We start from the raw sequence: 16,663 nt of genomic DNA on the forward strand, positions 1-16,663 counted from the left end.
GCTAGTGAGGTTGAAAGACCAATCACAGGCAACCTGTGGCCAGCAGGCTGCCTGATAAATAGCCCCAACAGATGAGTCATGTGATATCGCAAGCATCACATGACTCGAATCTCGTACCTCAATGCAGCTGAGCGCCGATTCATTCCTATCGGCGCTCAGCTCCCCTGCTGGTCGTTGCCTAGTGGATGGAGAATGCCTGCCACGTCGAAGAGGCGCACGCGGCCGGGTTCTCCCCACCATCAACATGGGAACGAGGACGCCAGGCGCGTCCTCACTCCACACAGACGGGGTGTTAGCGGCGCTGCATTGGATAAATAACTGGCTCTTTTTCAGCAATGGTTAATAATTTAATTAAAAAAGCAACTTGGGGATTTTGGTTCCCAAATAAGTTATTGTTACTGGGGGCCACTTAAAGGGGGAGGAATAGAAGGGAAGGCTAGGAGACTTGTAATTATCAGTTCATAGGCTATTTTATGAGAGAACTGTCTTCAGTATGCCTAATCTTTAATAATAATGTTTCCATTACAAGAACAAATAAGGGAGGGGACTGTGGACAGCCTTTCCTTGTCCCATTCATAATAAAAAATGGGTCTGACAAGGTACCATGAACATGAATCCTAGCAGTAGAGAAACAATATGACATCTATAAAATTTTAATTTTGGATGGCACCATTTTCATAAATCCCAATGTTTTTTTTTATGGAAGGCCTTCTTGGCATCCATGATGAGTTACATCAATGGAGCACGAAGGTGTGTCGAGGAGATAGATGCATGGCTGCAACAGAAATGCAGTCTAGATATTAGGAAGAAATCATCAGAAAGAGGTGAGAGGGGAGAAATAATCGATGCAATGGTATGTATTATGCACTTGTGAGAAATAATTTTTGTCTCAAGTAATGGGATGAATTTCTCTCAAGATGTCAACTAGATGGAGGTCAGAAAAGGTTCATTTAAGTTTACTAATAAGCCTGAGCGAAGAGGTACAGGCAATTGTGGCCCAGAACTGCAGGAAGCTGGCAGTGACATTAATGCAGAAGACTGAGGATGAACTACAGCACCTAATGCAAATGTTATCAGTTCATTCAAACAAGACAAGATGTTCAGCAGAGTCTGAAATGACTGATCCTGGTGGCTTTGCTCGTGAAACAGTACTTGGAAAATGTCATAGACCTCAGACAGGGAAGCCTGATTTGGATCCATAACCTGAGCAAACTGACACAAAGCCTATGTAGATAGTGAATCTTCTGGTATACCACACCTGGAGGACAGTGTATCTGGTTTGGAGTCCAGGCGCAACAGCTGGCATGAACAGAACCAGTTCATAGTAGCAAAATCAGGAGACAGAGTTCATAGTAAAAAATCAGGGTAGGCATAGTTCATGCAAAAACTATAATCCAAGAAGAAGGTCCATGGCAAGCCGCAAAACAGAAACTAACACATCAACCTGGTTGCTCAGAGAAAGAGAGCAAATGGGTAGGGGTTCTTAAATAGCCATAAAGTTCAATACTGGAAGGTTTAATGAGGGTTTACTTGCTGAACTGACTGTGGTCAGTTAACATAGTAATCAGTGAGCAGAGCTGGCAGGGCTAAATTTGAGGATTGTATCCTGAGTAGTGTTGAGCAAACCCGCACTGCAAAGTTCAGGTCCGTACCAAACTTTGCGAGTTTGGGTACCCGGACCCGAACTTTGCAGCAAAAGTTCGGGTTCGAGTTTGGTGTTAGGGCATTTAATAAAGCTAGCTGAAAGGCTGCAGGTCAGCCAAACAACAAGCTTTTAAGCTGTGGGCACTTAAAAGCCATCACAGCCATTCCTAGTAATAGCATGGCTGTGATTGGCCAATGCATCATGTGACCCAGCCCAGTGGCGTAGGGATCGCCATAGCAACCATAGCAGTGGCTATGGGGCCCTACGCCACTGGGGGCCCGCCCGTCCGGACCGCATAATTTTTTATTTTTTTTTAATACATTACAGCACTCACAGGCAGCCAGCAGCCAGGGCCGACTGCCCGCCCAGTGTAGTGGGCGGGGCGCGGGCGGTCCGTGGCTCGATCTGGAGAACATGAGGTAGGCCGGCGGATGCGGTGGAGGGGGCCGGAACGGGGGCGTAGCGGAGGCGGAGCCAGGCTGGCACCAGCGGCGCCCGCAGACACCAGTGCAGGAAAGGAATGAATTTCCCCGCCCCCTCCACCGCCTGAGTCCGCCTCCTGAGTCCTCCCACCCAGTCCCTCTAGTTAGTAGGAGGCGGACTCAGGCGGTGGAGGGGGCGGGGCCAGGTCGGGGGGGAAGGTTGTTACCTGTCCTGCTGTGGGGAGGAGGGACTGGGAGTGGGACTATGGAGGGAGACTGGTCCCGCCCAAAACCAGTCTGAACTAGTCTGAGGGCGGCGGGCCAGAGAGGAACCGGCTCATAATCAGTGACTCACTAGTCACTACTACTGCTGTCACTGGATGGCACAGAGGGGTGATGGCACCTACTTCTCCAGGCTGCCTGTGAGGACCAGACATCAGCTGTCTACAGGAAAGGTAAGTGTCTGTCTGTAGAAATAGTGTCTGTCTGTAGAAATAAGTGTATAACTACTTGTAAGTTCATGTGTATGTAATGTGTGTGTGTATATATGTGTATATATATATATATATATATATATATACAGTATATATGTCCATATATGTGGTGAGTGCGTATGTGAGTCTGTCCATGTATGTGGTGAGTGCCTGTATGAGTGCGTCCATGTATGTAGTGAGTGCCTGTATGAGTGCGTCCATGTATGTAGTGAGTGCCTGTATGAGTGCGTCCATATATGTGGTGAGTGCCTGTATGAGTGCGTCCATGTATGTAGTGAGTGCCTGTATGAGTGCGTCCATGTATGTAGTGAGTGCCTGTATGTAGTGAGTGCCTGTATGAGTGCGTCCATGTATGTAGTGAGTGCCTGTATTAGTGCGTCCATGTATGTGGTGAGTGTATGAGTGCCTCCATGTATGTGGTGAGTGCCTGTATACGTGCGTCCATGTATGTAGTGAGTTCCTGTATGAGTGCGTCCATTTATGTGGTGAGTGCGTGTATGAGAAGAATAAAGGCGTCAGTCCCTGCTTTAAAATTCAATAGAACTCTCCGGCTTGTAGACTTCCTCCTTCCTCCACCCGGTGCTGTGCTGTCTGTGGCCAAGTGTTGCATGCACCATGACATCAATGCATTGTTCGGAGTCATCAGTGGTGAAGCAGAAAGATGGCGGTGGGGGGGGGGGGGGGGGGTGTCATGGGGTAGATGAGTATTAAATTGTAGGCATTACAGGGTATCATTCTTCGTGATGGGCCAGTTAAGGAGATATCACTCTGAAGTCTTTGTGGGGGAGCATTTAAGGAGCATCACTTTATTGGAGGGTATTTAAGGGAGCATCATAGTGCGAGAAACACTTAAGAGGGTATCATACTGTATGATAGCCACTTAAGGATATATCACTGGGTGGGGGGAGGGTCAGTTAAGGAGCATTACTCTGTGATGGCGGTCCAGGGCATCATGCTGTGTCGGGAGAACTTAAGGGAGGGGGGCTCATTCTATATGGGAACACTGAAGGGATCATTCTGATGCAAGTGGGGCATTACAGTGCTGCCCATAATTATTCATACCCCTGGCAAATTTTGACTTAAAGTTACTTTTATTCAACCAGAAAGTAATTTTTTGACGGGAAATGACATAGGTGTCTCCCAAAAGATAATAAGACGATGTACAAGAGGTATTATTGTGGGGAAAAAAAATTCTCAGCTTTTATTTACATTTAAGCAAAAAGTGTCCAGTCCAAAATTATTCATACCCTTCTCAACAATCAATAGAAAAACCTTTATTGGCTATTACAGCAATCAAACGCTTCCTATAATTGCAGACCAGCTTTTTGCATGTCTCCACAGGTATTTTTGCCCATTCATCTTTAGCAATGAGCTCCAAATCTTTCAGGTTGGAGGGTCTTCTTGCCATCACCCTGATCTTTAGCTCCCTCCACAGATTCTCAATTGGATTCAAGTCTGGACTCTAGCTGGGCCACTCCAAAACGTTAATGTTGTCTGCTAACCATTTCTTCACCACTTTTGCTGTGTGTTTTGGGTCATTGTCATGCTGAAATGTCCACTGGTGCCCAAGGCCAAGTTTCTCTGCAGACTGCCTAATTTTGTCGTTGAGAATCCTCATGTATTGCTCTTTTTTCATGGTGCCATTTACTGTGTTTAGGTTCCCTGGTCCATTGGCTGAAAAAACACCCCCAAAGCATTAGGTTCCCACCACCATGTTTGACAGTAGGGATGGTGTTCTTTGGGTTGAAGGCGTCTCCTTTTTTACGCCAAATGAAGGAAACATCATGGTGACCAATTTTTGTTTCATCTGACCATAACACAGAAGACCAGAAGTCTTCTTCTTTATCCAGATGAGCTTTTGAAAAGGCCAAGCCAGCTTTTGTGTGCCTTATCTGGAGAAGTGGCGTCCTCCTTGGTCTGCATTGTGCGGTGTCCGTTGGATTGTCTGCCTTGAGACATTGCCACCAGCAGAGCCTAGATTCAACAAGATGGCCTTGGTGGTGATCCTTGGATTCTTTTTCACCTCTCTAACTATCCTCCTGGCCAGCATAGGTGTCACTTTTGGCTTCCGACCACGTCCTCTGAGATTTTCCACAGTGCGCAACATCTTGTATTTCAGGCTCAAATGTAAATAAAAGCTGAGATTTTTTTTTCCACAATAATGCCTCTTGTACATCTTATTATCTTTTGGGAGACACCTATGTCATTTCCTGTCAAAAAATTACTTGCTGGTTGAATAATAGTAACTTTAAGTCAAAATTTGCCAGGGGTATGAATAATTATGGGCAGCACTGTATATTGCATTAGTGGCACTAAAATGGCATCATATTGTCCTTGGGGGAACTAAAGGGGCATCACTATTGTCGGTGGCACATAGGCAACTTGCTTATATTGTGGGGAGGCACTAAGTGGGCAATGTTGCTGTGTGGGTACACAAAACATATAAGGTAGAATTAGAGACATGGCTCATGATAAAAATAAAATAAAATACTTGCTGCAGAACGATATGCACCACTGGTGTTGTCTCTCCTAACATTTTTAGGCTCGGACCTTCACCCGATGACATAACTTGTTATGTGGACCTTTACCAAAACTACTTGAGTATCCCTGGTATAGAATATTATTTTTTATATCAGTAATGATGGCAAGGACCTCATTAAAAACCCAACAATATCTATTTAAGGGGTATTCCCATCTTGGACATTGGGGGCATATTGCTAGGATATGCCTACAATATCTGATATGCCCACAATTCATTCCAGTGGGAACACCAAAAATAGCTGAGTGCTAGTGTAGTGCCCTGAAGCAGGGGTATTTTGAAGTCTGGATATTTGTGCACATTTGCCTGTTTCCCCTATGCAAAATTATACACTTCTTTATTTCACTTTAAAGGGTTAACTTGCATTGACTAATACTGTTTAATATCATGTAACTGCATGATATATATATATATATATATATATATATATATATATATATATATATATATACTGTTTATTTGCATTGTATTTGCAAGGCTCTGTCGAAAGTGTTAATGAATACTGAGAGACTTGTGGGACTTTGAATGAGAAGCTGATAATTTTTCACAGCTACCATAGGGTTTAAAGACTATTATGTTTTGGAGGGAAAAATCCAGACTTGTTTACCACCAAGCCAGACAGACTGTTTGAATGTCTTGTTTTAGCTCTGTTGTTATGTCTGAAAACCAGTTTTTATCTGAAAAACTTCTGTGTCACTGTCATTGAGTATTATTGAAGCTCTAATGTAAGTCTATGATAGTTGGGAGTTAAAACATTGTAACTGTTTGTGTTCAGTTTCTCCACTCCAGCCTTCCCACTAGAAGGGCCTAGTTCTGCCAGACACTGAATATAAGAAGAGTGGTCCCCGCCCCTAGGGTTCTGCAGTTAGGGACCAGTGCTTTGGCTTGCCATTCTGCATAAGTGACCAGAAGAAGACACGGAGATGGGGATGCTGAGCCCATGGGTCACAAGCCCTGTGACCAAGGAGCCACCTGGACTACTGAGCTACAGGCCTCCAGCCCTTGACCAGGGTAACAGCCTTGCGAGAGAGAGAGAGAGAGAGAGAGAGAGAGGGACAGCTAGCTCAGGCCTTTCCTCAGCATCAAAACTTTCTTCTGCCAGGGAGGAGACTGGAGAAGCCAGCCCTAAGCCTCGCATGTATTGTTTTGCATCTGAATTTCTCCAGTAAAGAAGCACACTGATTAACTGCAGACCCTGACTCTCTCGACTTGCGCTGATTAGCAAAAGGGTTACAATGTTTTGAACTTTTGAACTTCGGGCTACATATCTCACCATCCACTACAGCTTCGAACATGAGACTTCCATCATTTTATAGACAATTATCGTGGCTATCTCACACATAAATTGGACTTGTACCTATTTAGCATATGATTAGTTCTGCTGATTCTTGTCATGAAACAGCATTGGTAATGTTTTGCTCCTAGTGGTGGAACAATCTTTTTCTTCTTGTATACTATAAATTATAACCTGTTCTCACATTCCCTAATAGTTTAGTGTGTTATTAGGTTGATTCCCAAGTGAAAGGTCACTGATTAGAATCGAGGAGCAGCCATTAGGAAGATTTCCCAAGAAAAGAGGCACAGCATCATCCAACTCATCGATATCGGTATCTCGGCCAAGAAAATTGCCAAACTGCATCATGTGATCGCCATGACAGTTGAAAGATTACAAAATGAAGTCTGTCCATCCATTACAAAGCCAAGAGGTGAATGACCAGGCAAAATATTGGAGTCAACAAGTCGGCTCATCACAAGGTCTATCAGTTCTGGCGCGACAAACACTACAGTGGAGGTGGCCCATATGCTTTGTAATAGTGAAATCACAGATGTCCATGAAAGCACTGTGTGACGCACATTACACAAGTCTGGACTGGTGGCCTAAAAAAAGATATCGGTCATAAGAAGCATCGTCTCGAATTTGCATAAAAGTATGAACAATGGACAGTAGAAGACTGGAAATGGGTGTTTTGGAGCGATGAGAGAAAAGTCAATAGATTGGGCTCTGATGGGTACAAATGGGTCCGAAAGAAACAATTGAAAAGGGGGCTGACAGTTCAAGAAATTAAAGGAATTGTCAAGTTCAACCCAATCGAACACTTGTGAAGAAAAAGCTGTATTCGTACCCAAGTGAGTCGACCAGTACACACCAACATTGGGAATGTGTAGAAGAGACCTGGGAACATATTTCAGTTAAGACATACTTGAATCTGACCGAGAGCATGCCCAGAAGGATTCAGACCGTGATGAAAGCTAAAAGTGGATTTACAAAATACTAACAAAATAATAAAATTAAAATTCAGAATTTTAGGAGCAAAACAGTAACAATGCAGTTACATGACAACAATCTGTGTAAGGCCTCATGCACACGACAGTATTTTTTCACGGTCCGCAAAAACGGGGTCCGTAGGTCCGTGATCCGTGACCGTTTTTTCGTCCGTGGGTCTTCCTTGATTTTTGGAGGATCCACGGACATGAAAAAAAATAAGTCGTTTTGGTGTCCGCCTGGCCGTGCGGAGCCAAACGGATCCGTCCTGAATTACAATGCAAGTCAATGGGGACGGATCCGTTTAACGTTGACACAATATGGTGCCATTTCAAACGGATCCGTCCCCATTGACTTTCAATGTAAAGTCTGGAGTTCTTTTATACCATCGGATCGGAGTTTTCTCCAATCCGATGGTATATTTTAACTTGAAGCGTCCCCATCACCATGGGAACGCCTCTATGTTAGAATATACTGTTGGATATGAGTTAGATCGTGAAAACTCATTTCCGACAGTATATTCTAACACAGAGGCGTTCCCATAGCGATGGGGACGCTTCTAGTTAGAATATATTACAAACTGTGTACATGACTGCCCCCTGCTGCCTGGCAGCACCCGATCTCTTACAGGGGGCCGTGATCAGCACAATTAACCCCTCAGGTGCCGCACCTGAAGGGGTTAATTGTACTATCATATCCTCCTGTAAGAGATCAGGGCTGCCAGGCAGCAGGGGGCAGACCCCCCCTCCCCAGTTTGAATATCATTGGTGGCCAGTGCGGCCCCCCTCCCTCCCTCCCTCTATTGTAATAATAGGTTGGTGGCACAGTGTGCACCCCCCATCGGCCCCCCCTCCCTCTATAGCATTAATAACATTGGTGGCCAGTATGCGGCCTCCCATCCCCCCCCCACATCATTGGTGGCAGCGGAGTTCCGATCGGAGTCCCAGTTTAATCGCTGGGGCTCCGATCGGTAACCATGGCAACCAGGACGCTACTGCAGCCCTGGTTGCCATGGTTACTTAGCAATAGTACAATAGTAAAAGATTCATGCTAACCTGGGAGCTGCGATGTCTGTGTCCGGCCGGGAGCTCCTCCTACTGGTAAGTGACAGCTCATTTAGCAATGCGCCGCACAGACCTGTCACTTACCAGTAGGTGGAGCTCCCGGCCGGACACGAACATCGCAGCAGCCAGCAGGTAAGTATGAATCTTCTACTATTGTACTATTGCTAAGTAACCATGGCAACCAGGACTGCAGTAGCGTCCTGGTTGCCATGGTTACCGATCGGAGCCCCAGCGATTAAACTGGGACTCCGATCGGAACTCCGCTGCCAACAATGATCGGGGGGGGGGGGAGATAGGAGGCCGCACACTGGCCAACAATGTTGTTACTGCTATAGAGGGAGGGGGGCCGATGGGGGCGCACACTGTGCCACCAACGAATTATTACAATAGAGGGAGGAAGGGGGGGTGCGCACACTGTGCCACCAGCAAATTATTACAATAGAGGGAGGAAGGGGGGGGCGGGGGGGGGGGGTGCGCACACTGTGCCACCAACGAATTATTACAATAGAGGGAGGGAGGGGGGGCCGCACTGGCCACCAATGATATTCAAACTGGGGAGGGGTGGGGTCTGCCCCCTGCTGCCTGGCAGCCCTGATCTCTTACAGGGGGATATGATAGTACAATTAACCCCTTCAGGTGCCGCACCTGAAGGGGTTAATTGTGCTGATCACGGCCCCCTGTAAGAGATCGGGTGCTGCCAGGCAGCAGGGGGCAGTCTTGTACACAGTTTGTAGTATATTCTAACTAGAAGCGTCCCCATCACCACGAAGTGAAAACTTCGATCTGAAAAAGCTTTTATGCAGACGGATCTTTGGATCCGTCTGTATGAAAGTAACCTACGGATCACGGACACGGATGCCAATCTTGTGTGCATCCGTGTTCTTTCACGGACCCATTGACTTGAATGGGTCCGTGAACCGTTGTCCGTCAAAAAAATAGGACAGGTCATATTTTTTTGACGGACAGGATACACGGATCACGGTCTCGGCTGCAAAACGGTGCATCTTCCGATTTTTCCGCGAAAACAACGGTTGTGTGCATGAGGCCTAACTATCATATGCTAAATAGTTGCAAGTCCAATTTATGCATGAGATAGCCATGATTGTCTATAAAATGATGGTAGGCTCACGTTCGAAGTACTGGTGGATGGTGAGATATGGAGCCTGAAAGTCAAAGGTTCAAAACATTGTTACCATTTTGCTCATCAGTGTATTTCCCACTGGGGTGCACCACGCCTTACTATTCCTTCCAGAGAGAAGCAACACTGCAGTGTGCACTTCCCTTTCATTTCAATAAGACTGCCAAAAATATCCGAGCACGTCTCTCTATTTTCGACACTCCCTTATAAATGAATCGAGGGCTGCGCATGTGCAGTGCACCATCCGACACTTTAAGGGCTCTGTTCTAAGTATAGGTGCAGGTAGGGTGGCACTCGGTTCATACTCTGGCAACGCCGCTGACTACACTAAACCACCCCAAACCCCTCTAACCCACTCCCCCGCTGCTGACAAAGATAAAAAACGAATGGAAGAATGTCGGGTGACTGTGGGGGGAGGGACAGCACAATGCTAAAACCAGATGTCTGGCCGCCCTAGGTGCTGGACCCAGAGGTGGGTCCCACACCTAACAGAAGTTGGGGGCATATCCTAACAATTTCCAAGATGATACAACCCCTTTAATAATCGGTTTTGGGGTAGTGGATGGATGAACAGCAAGGTCATTCCCTAAAGACACATATAATTTTCAATGGCCAAACATGCTAATGATGTTGTTGGTAAGAAGAAAAATCCTATAGTTTTGGCAATAAAAAATAAATAAAATAAATGGGGTCATTTATCAAACTGTTGTAAAGTAGAACTGGCTTAGTTGCCCATAGCAACCAGATTCCACCGTTTATTTTACAAAGGCGCTGTTAAAAATGAAAGGTGTAATCTGATTGTTTGCTATGGGCAATTAAACCATTTCTACTTTACGCCAGTTTTATCAATTACCCCCTAAACGTTCCTGTCTAATAAGTAAGCACCCCCTATCTAAAGAACACAGACTTTCTATATATGAAACACATGGTGCTTCCTGTCTGTGGAACACATACTTCCTATACTTGGAACACAAGGCACTTCCTGTTTGTGGAACTTAGACTTCCTGTGTTTGAAACACATGGCACTTCCTGTATTTGGAACACAAGGCACTTCCTATTTGTGGAACTTAGACTTCCTGTGTTTGAAACACATGGCACTTCCTGTGTTTGAAACACATGGCACTTCCTGTATTTGGAACACAAGGCACTTCCTATTTGTGGAACTTAGACTTCCTGTGTTTGAAACACATGACACTTCCTGTGTTTGGAACACAAGACACTTCCTATTTGTGGAACTTAGACTTCCTGTGTTTGGAACACATGGCACTTCCTGTTTTTGGAACACAGACTTCCTGTATTTGGGACACATGGCACTTCCTGTCTGTGGAACACAAACTTTCTGTATGTGTAACACAGTTCGGTTCCTGTGTTCCGTTAAAAGTTGGTACCTGTTAAAAGTTGGTACCCTCGTCACTTCCGGTACTGACGTCAGGTTGAAACAAAGGTGTGAGCTGAGAGCTCGTCTCCTCATTGGCTGACGCGAAGGCGTGTTGGCGCTTGCGCAGACGCAACATGGGTGCCATGATTTCACAGTAGCTGCTGTGAACGCGCAGAGGGAGGGAACCTTGGATTTACGGCCCACCGCGCATGCGCGAATAGGCTTGGCCGCAATGTAACATTTTGGTTTATAGGACCTGAGCGAGGGGGGGCGGGGCGGGGTTTGGCCGCTCTGTGATTGGTCATGGGGGTACCATAATTTAACGGTGCACATAATGCTATCGGAGCCGAGGGAGGGGGGCGGGGTTTGGCCGCTCTGTGATTAGTCATTAGGGGTACCGTTAAATTATGGTACCCCGAATAACCAATCACAGAGCGGACGAACCACGCCCCCTCCCTGCGTCCCTCGGCTCCTAGGCATGATGTGCACCGTTAAATTATGGTACCCCCATGACCAATCACAGAGCGGCCAAGCCCCGCCCCCCTCCCTGCGTCCCTCCCCTCCCTCGGCTCCTAGGCATGATGTGCAGCGTTAAATTATGGTACCCCCCATGACCAATCACATAGCGGCCAAGCTCCGCCCCTCCCTGCGTCCCTCCCCTCCCTCGGCTCCTAGGCATGATGTGCAGCGTTAAAATATGGCACCCCCCATGACCAATCACATAGCGGCCAAGCTCCGCCCCCTCCCTGCGTCCCTCCCCTCCCTCGGCTCCTAGGCATGATGTGCAGCGTTAAAATATGGTACCCCCCCATGACCAATCACAGAGCGGCCAAGCTCCGCCCTCTCCCTGCGTCCCTCCCTCGGCTCCTAGGCATGATGTTTGCTGTTAAAATATGGTACCCCGAATAACCAATCACAGAGCGGCCAAGCCCCACCCTCCTCCCTCGGCTCCTAGGCATGATGTGCGCCGTTAAATTATGGTACCCCCAATGACCAATCACAGAGCGGCCAAACCCCGCCCCCCTCCCTGCGTCCCTCCCCTCCCTCGGCTCCTATGCATGATGTGCAGCGTTAAATTATGGTACCCCCCATGACCAATCACAGAGCGGCCAAGTTCCGCCCCCTCTCTGCGTGCCTCCCCTCCCTCGGCTCCGATGGCATGATGTGCACCGTTAAAGTATGGTACCCCCATGACCAATCACAGAGCGGCCAAACCCTGCCCCCTCCCTGCGTCCCTCCCCTCGCTCAGGTCCTATAAACCAAAATGTTACATTGCGGCCAAGCCTATTCGCGCATGCGCGGTGGGCTGTAAATCCAAGGTTCCCTCCCTCCCTCTGCGCGTTCACAGCAGCTACTGTGAAATCATGGTACCCATGTTGCGTCTGCGCAAGCGCCAACACGCCTTCGCGTCAGCCAATGAGGAGACGAGCTCTCAGCTCACGCCTTCGTTTCAACCTGACGTCAGTACCGGAAGTGACGAGAGTACCAACTTTTAACAGGTACCAACTTTTAATGGAACACCTGCAACCAGATGTTTGTGTAGGAGCCCATTTTAGACCAAAATGGTGTTCTAGATACTGATCATTTGATATAGGTAGAATCAACATTGACCCGGTATATAGCGTTGGCGTGATGTCACTTCCTGTTTCTGGTACTTCCTGTCAGCCGGCATGGAATGTGATAATAAGTTTGTGCTGTTTGTATCTTCTCCTTTATGTCTGATGAAGTTAGGGGCTCTTACCCCCTGAAAAGTGTAACAAGGACTTTTATTATAAACCAGTAATTAGACCTTGGAGCTCTAGAACATCTGGAGGACCCATCGGTGGGAGAATCATCTCCAATATCGATATCAAGAACCCTGAGGGTGATAAGTGATCCAAGGAGGCGGTAAGTCGATGTGCTGTGTACAGTAAGTCACCTATTATAATGACTTTTATAACCGTACCTCGAGGCTTCTTAGCATCATTTTGCGCTGGATTATTTCTTGCTCGTACACCTCAATGGCAGCGTCGCCTCCCTTGTAATTAGTAATGTACAATTAGTATGTTGTTCCATATTCCCTGCTTTCCCAAAAAATATCTGGCAGGTCCCTGGAAAAAAAGGGAGACCTCCTGAAAGAGCAAATTGTGTGGGTGCTGGCAATGGCTCCCAGCAACTCCTGAAGAACTACCGTTATTGTGTTTGGCGCATGAAGTTGTGTCATCAGATGTGCCCCCAGGCATCCTGAAGGGTTGGGGCTACAGGAAAGAGGGCATTACTGACTGTCCACGTCAGTAAAGGGGGCAAACCGTAAAATGGCGTGGCTGCAAGGTTAAAAACTTCCAGCGCCGTGCTACCTCTTTCCGCCCACATTAGTGGCTTCAAATGTCGCCAGTTATGCCCTATTCTTCATGGAAGAGGTCTTAAAGATGTGACTTCGATTACAGTAAATCCTCCCCTCTTTCTACGTAAAGTTCTTTGCTCTCAAGGGGATTAAAGAAGAAAGCAGGTTTTAAAATGCAGCTGTCACCAATATCAACCCTGTCAAACCAGGTATACCTCCTATAAGGGTTGATCCTGCTGGTTCAAAGTTTACCAGCCCTGTGAAATTCTAATTCAGCATTCTCAGGAATAAAGACTTTTATTCTTTACGCAAATGAAGGCTTCAGTACGCTGAGTTCCTGCACTTTCCTTTGACGGCTACTTACCCCTCTCCTTGACTGACAGGTCCAAGCATCAGCATCCTTCTCCCTGGTCAAGTCATTCTGCATGAATCAGAAGGATCAACCCCACCATGCAATAGGCCTGGTTAAATAGGGTTGATCCTGTGTGTAATATATATATTCTTCAAAGGGGTATAATGGAGCGGTGGTGCGTATTTACGACCAGCTGGTCCGTCTATTTCAGGGGGGCCTCCACAGGGTATGGGGCCCCCATTCTTGTGTTCTCTTGTGGATAGGGAATAACTTGCTATAACCGTAAAACCCTTTTATGCACACAAACTTATTTTCTTTCCGTGTCCGTTCCGTTTTTCTTTTCTTTTTTGCGGACGGTATACGGAACCTTTCAATTCAATGGGTCCGCAAAAATAAAAAATGGAAGTTCTTTGTGTGCATTCCATTTCTGCATGTTCGTATTTACGTTCTGCAAAAAAATAGAACATGTCCTATTATTTGTCTGCATCACAGACAAGGAAAAGACTGTTCTATTAGGGGTCAGCTGTTTTGTTACGAAAGATACAGAATGCACACGGACGTCATCCGTATTTTTCACGGATCGCAAAATACATCCGGTCGTGTGCATGAGGCCTAAGTCTGTTAGTATTAGATCTTCTGTGATTACATTGACCATATCTTCCGATTCAACATATAGAACAGGCGGACCATTTCGGAATGTGGACTGTGGGTGGCAGCTTTCTGGACCCCCTGCATACCCCACTTTCAACTGTATCTGTGTCCTCAGGATGCACATATAGTTGAACACAATGGTAAAGAATGGAGCCTTCAGTCCCTGCTTTACAATTCAATACAACTCTCCGGCTTGTAGACTTGCTCCACCCGGTTCTGTGCTGTCTGTGGGCCTAGGGTTGCATGCGTCATGACATTAATGCATTGCCCTGAGTCAGAAAGCTGACGGGGGGTCATGGCGTAGGTGAGTATTAAATTGTAGGCATTACGGGGTATCGTTCTTAGGAGACCTAATTTTGAACTCTTTCTTGGGGGCCACTTAAGGGGCATGACTTTATTGGGGGGCATTTAATAGGCATCATAGTGTGAGGAACACCTAAGGGGATATCATACTGTATAATGGCCACTAAAGGGCATATCGCTGTCTGGGTGGGGGGGGAACGGCACTTTAGGAGTATTACCCTGTGAGGGTGAACTTACCAGGGCATCACTGTGTGGAGGCTGCTTAAGGGGACATCATGCTTTGTGGGGAGAACTTAAGGGGGGCTCATTCTATGTGGGAACACTAAAGGGATCATTATGATGTGCGTGAGGATTTATATTGCATTGGGGTACTAAGGGTACTTTCACACTAGCGTTAAAGTTTTCTGGTATTGAGTTCCGTCACAGGGGCTCAATACTGGTTTTGTCCTAATGCATTTTGAAGCAATCCGTTCAGTATGGATCAGGATGTCTTCCGTTCCGTCCCTTTTACGATGCTGCGGTATTTTCTCAGACCAAAATTCCGGAACACTTGCCGGATTGCTGGATCCAACATTAATTTCCATTGAAATGTATTAATGCCGAATCCGGTACCAAGTGTTCAGGAAATTGCCGTATTGACTGAGCCGGTTTTCCGGTCTGTGCATGCGCAGACCTTTAAAAATGTGAAATAAATACCAGATCCGTTTTTCTGGATGACATCGGAGAGACGGAACCGGTATTTCAGTACATTTGTAACCCGGAAACAAATGATATCCGTTTGCATGCAGATTTCCGGATCCGGCAGGCAGATCCAGCAACGGAACTGCCTGCCGTATCCTCACAACGCTAGTGTGAAAGTTCACTAAAGGGGCATCATATTGTCTAGGCGGGCTCTAAAGGGGCATCACTATTTTGCAGTGACATAAAGGCAACTTTCTTATATTGTGGTGAGGCACTAAGCGGGCAATGTTGCTGTGCGGGTACACAAAAAGTATAGGGTAGAATTGTAGACGTGGTTTATGGTAAAAAGTAAAGTGGTTTATGCGGCAGAGCGATACGCACCACTGGAGTTCTCTCTCCTAACATTTTTGTGGCTCGGACCTTCACCTGATGTCATACCTTGATATATGGACTGTCAGTATCACCAACTTAGATTCAGAATGGGAGCCTGTCGGTTCACGCTACACCTCCCTTTGTCAGCACTCCGTCATCCAAAACTAATCAATTTTAGCTGTCGCCACTCGTCATATCAGGCAGACGAGACGCCTTATATTAAGTTCTCCTAAGTACACTCTACAACTCACTATGCGGGCTGGCATGCACTGGTTAATACATAAATTTAGGTACCACTTCTTCTAGGGTCATGGAATTGTGAGAACACAAGAAGACTCTTATTAAAGTGAAGTTTTAATATTACGAAAGGACAGTGCGTACAAACCATGGGGTTATCATAGAAAATACAACATAACCTATACAAACTGTAGGGTTATAGGTAAAAATGCCACTATTAATTGACTGTTCATAATCCCATCTGTGTTCCTTGAGGATTGCATATCTGATAGCAGCACAGGAGGCCCACTCTCTGACAAACATTTTAGTGGTCCAGAACTCATGGAGGTCTAGAAGTATTGATCAAAGCCTTCACACTAGATCAGGGCTGGCCAACCTGCGGCTCTCCAGCTGTTGTAAAACTACAACCCCCACCTGTAGGCTGATAGCTGTAGGCAGACTGGGCATGCTAAAAGTTGTAGGTTTGCAACAACTGAAGATCCGCAGGTTGGCCACCCCTGCACTAGTTCCTGCACTTGGAATCAGATAACTTTCTCACTCTAAGTGGAGGTAAGTACCTGCAAGGGACCAAGACAAAAAGGCAGCCCAAATCCAAGCTGCCACCCCAGATGTTCGCATGAAGCTCAACAATACTAGGTCTGGGTTCTCCCCGGAGGGAGAGCCCCAAGGGGTTTTGCAGGAGGGTGAGGAACCAGATGGCCACCCCCCCCCCCCCAGACCTCAGGGGGGGGGGGGGCAAAACCCATAAGGGTGCCACAAACCCTGAAAATCCTTGTGACAAACGAAAGTGAAAAGTGAATA

At 46.6% G+C, this 16,663-nt stretch overlaps 1 protein-coding gene across 3 annotated transcripts in view; it reads left to right on the forward strand.

Moving 5' to 3' along the window:
• Window positions 1–12,457: 12,457 nt before the first annotated feature.
• LOC122930683 (gastrula zinc finger protein XlCGF26.1-like) overlaps window positions 12,458–16,663 on the forward strand; it is a 234,610-nt gene continuing 230,404 nt past the window's right edge. For 2 of the 3 annotated variants that reach the window (XM_044284234.1, XM_044284235.1), the window contains exon 1: window positions 12,458–12,830. The gene's annotated coding sequence lies outside the window, so the exon portion shown is untranslated. The remainder of the gene's footprint in view (window positions 12,831–16,663) is intronic. The other variant, XM_044284238.1, reaches the window with a different exon arrangement.

The sequence above is a fragment of the Bufo gargarizans genome, chromosome 3, assembly GCF_014858855.1.
Source record: "Bufo gargarizans isolate SCDJY-AF-19 chromosome 3, ASM1485885v1, whole genome shotgun sequence".
Classification (NCBI taxonomy): domain Eukaryota; kingdom Metazoa; phylum Chordata; class Amphibia; order Anura; family Bufonidae; genus Bufo; species Bufo gargarizans.